Genomic DNA, 3,892 nt, shown 5'->3' on the forward strand with positions numbered 1-3,892 from the left:
GAAACTGAAAGCATAAGCTGAGGAGAGATCAGTTGCAGCTTTTCTTCAGGGAAAAGTGGAGCTGCAGGATGACTGGATTTTATTTGATATACAAATAAGGAGTAAAGCTAATGCCTACACTTCATGGAACTAAAAAGAGACAGCTACACTGTCTAGTTTAAAAACACATGCTCATACTCTGAAAATGACCATTGTCCAACATAAGTACAATCTGGTACATACTCCACTATGTGGAGAAAGTGCCGCTCAACCGAACGCTCAGAGCAGATGCTTCCCAGCCTGGAGAAACAGCACTTATATCCTGTTTGAGCCCCCAATGAAAAGTGAAAATGTTAGTCACTCAGTCATGTCCTACTCTGTAACCCCATGGACTGTAGCCCGCCAGACTCCTCTGTCCATGGAATTCTCCAGGCAAGAATACTGGAGTGAGTTGCCATTCCCTTCTCCAGGGGATCTTCCCGATCCAGGGATCGAACTTGGGTCTCCCGCATTGCAGGCAGATTCTTTACCATCTGAGCCACCAAGAAACCCCAAGCTTAGGTTAAACCTTGAAGGATACTCTGTTACTGGCTTCTTGCTCATTATTCTAAAATTCCTAGTGTTGACAGTAGACTTTGGTAAGATTAAAACATTACTAAGTAGGCAAATATATGAATGTATTACTAACATAATTCCCCCTAGAAATTCTATTGCCCTGAACTTAGACTAAAAGATTTTAAGTAATATTTCTTCACTCAAAAATATTTACTTTACGCCAGGCATCATTATAGGCCCCTATAGATGCAGTAATAAAGTAGACATGATCTCTGACTCTGTGGAGTCTAAAATCCAATGGGGGACTTCCCTCCCAGCGGTCCAGTGGCTAAGACTCCATGATCCCAATGCAGGGGGTTGGGGTTCCATCCATTGTCGGGGAACTAGATCCCACATGCTGCAACTAAGAGTTCATATGCCACAACTGAAGATCCCACCTACCTCAACTAAGACTCTGCTCAGCCAAAGAAATAAATTTAAAAACTCCAACAAGGAGTCAGATAACAGACAAATAAATTGCAAAACATCAGAAAATGCAGAAAAGAAGAAAACCCATGAACACAATCACTCTGACATAGCCTATCCTTTTGTGAAACCCTCTTCTAGGATGTCTGGGGCTGGGGTGTATATAGCTTTCACCCCTGTCTCTTGGTACTCTAGAATCTTAGGGAGGGAGCCCAAGGGCGACATCACTTTCCACAGCCTGAGAATTGTAAGAAGAGAAGATAAGGAGGAAGTTTCATGGTCACATTAGTATTTGCATACACACCAGGTAGCAGGGACTGGTACCACGACCTAGGGTAAGGCTATACCCTGAGAGAGGGGGTTATCTTGATTCTTGGGAATTCTAGGAAGTGAATAAACTTCCCAGAGGCTGCAGATGTAGACCAGAAAATTTTTGGGGGAACACTGAGCATTGTTCTTCCCTCTTGGACTGAGAAAGACCATGTCCAACTGAGTGTTTACAAGACCTAGTCAGGGGTTTGATAGTGTTATAGACCTTAGATGGTCAGAGTTGGAAAGTCCCTTAGAGGGCATTTTTCCATCCTCCTCACTTTATGAGGAAGGAAACAGACTTAGAGACGGGAAAAGCTCAAGTTTAAAAACTACAGAGAGAGGGACCTGGTGGGCTACAGACAATGGGGGCACAAAGAGTCAGATACGACTGAACAACTAACATTTGGGCTTCCTTGGTGGTTCAGATGGTAAAGAATCCGCCTCCAGTGCTGGAGACCTGGGTTCAATCCCTGGGTCAGGAAGATCCCCTGGAGAAGGGAATGCCAACCCACTCCAGTATTCTTGCCTGGAGAATTCCATGGACAGAGGAGCCTGGTGGGCTACAGTCCATGGGGTGGCAAAGAGTTGGACATGACTGAGCAACTAACACTTGCAGTTTCACTTAGCGCTCTGGCAAGGACTGGCTAGACAGATGCTCACCAGTCCCATTTTCTCATTTTCTTGATTCCTTTGAGGTAAGATGGAGATCATGTGTTGGTGTTCTGGTCAATGGACTGTGAACAGGAGTGATAAAATTCATTCCCCAGTCTGTCTCTGTAAAGGTCTCATATGATCCTCTGTACACTTTCTAGCTAAATACAGATAATCCAGCAAAGGACGCCAAACAATCACTAGAATATGGCAGCCCCCTAAAACCACCACAAGATAGAAAAAGCTGAGATCTCTCAATCACCTGTGAAGGCAGGAACCTGAACACACCCAAACAGATTGTGACGTGTATGAGAAATAAACTTTTATAATCCATTGAGCTTTTGGAGTTGTTAAAGCAACTAGTGATCTTTACTCTGACAAATACACTGGCAATTTGGAGACTGTGATGGTTAATTTTACTTGTCAATGTAATTGGGCCAAGGGGTGCCCGGACATTATTCTGGCTTGTCTATGAGGGTGTTTCTGGATGAGATTGACATTTGAATTGGTAGACTGAGTACAGCAGATTCGCCATCCTATTGTATGTAGGTCTTACCCAATCAGTTGAAGACCAAACCTATTGAATTGAGCCAAAAGGCTCAGAGGGAATTTTGTCTTCATGATGGTGTGTGCTAGCTCGTTTGGTTTTCTGCTCTTGGACTGGAACTTACACCATCAATCCTCCTTCTTCTCAGGCCTTTGCAATCAGACTGAAACTATACCAGGGGTTTTCCCAGGTCTCCAGCTTGCTGACTGCTGATCTCAGGACTTTTCAGCCTCCATAATCATGGAAGCCAAATCCTTATTTATTTATGTGTGTGTGTGTGTGTGTGTGTGTGATGGGTTATGTTTCTCTGGAGAACCCTGACTGATACAAAGACTATATCAGTAGTCTGTCTCCCAATTCAGTGCTGTTTTTGGAAGTCAATGTTGTTTTTCACAAAACTATATGTCTTTCTGAGAAATAGAAAGAAGATTCCCTAGGAAAATTTACATCCACTTCCCATACTTAGAACTCTCCAGTCTTGGACCAAGAGTAAAAAATAAATTTCCATGAGAACACCAGGGTATCCTTAGCAATGCACAAAGTCTAAGTTTCTGGGTGCCCTGGGATGAGCTTAACCTCTGGTACCGGTGCTTGGACTACAATGTGTCTCCCAGTCTACTGTGCATTATTTCATGTACCTAACAAGAGCACACGTGCCCAGAAGTCTGTCTGTTGGAGAATTCTATCTTGATCAGTGCTACTACATACCTAATAATCACCTGAGACTTGAATTTTCAGTCATCAAATAAAAATTAAAATTTTAATAGCATATGACTTTGCTATAATCTTACTTTTTTAATGTAATAATCTATACATGGTACCAACATAAAACCACAGTCCATTAATACAAACTTATGGCCATCTACTGACTAGAATTGTTTATTCCTATCTTCTCTGAGCTACAGGCTTCCCTGGTGGCTCAGTTGATAGACTCCGCCTGCAATGTGGGAGACCTGGGTTTGATCCCTGGGTTGGAGAACAGAACGGCTACCCACTCCAGTATTCTGGCCTGGAGAATTCCATGGACTGTATGGTACATGGAGTCCCAAAGAGTCAGACACAACTGAGTGACTTCCACTTTCACTTTCTCCGAGCCACAGGTGGAGAGACAGATCACCTGATGGAGAAAGATTATTAGACATAATGGCTAATCACAAAGCTTCCATCCCTTGGTAACTGGTTAAATGGAGTAAACTGGAGTAAAAGAATATACAGAAGAACTGTACAAAAAAGATCTTCATGACCAAGATAACCATGATGGTGTGATCACTCACCTAGAGCCAGACATCCTGGAATGTGAAGTCAAGTGGGCCTTAGAAAGCATCACTACGAACAAAGCTAGTGGCGGAATTCCAGTTGAGCTATTCCAAATCCTGAAAGATG

The sequence above is a fragment of the Bison bison genome, unplaced genomic scaffold, assembly GCF_000754665.1.
Source record: "Bison bison bison isolate TAMUID 2011002044 unplaced genomic scaffold, Bison_UMD1.0 scf7180017864466, whole genome shotgun sequence".
NCBI classification, from domain to species: Eukaryota; Metazoa; Chordata; class Mammalia; order Artiodactyla; family Bovidae; genus Bison; species Bison bison.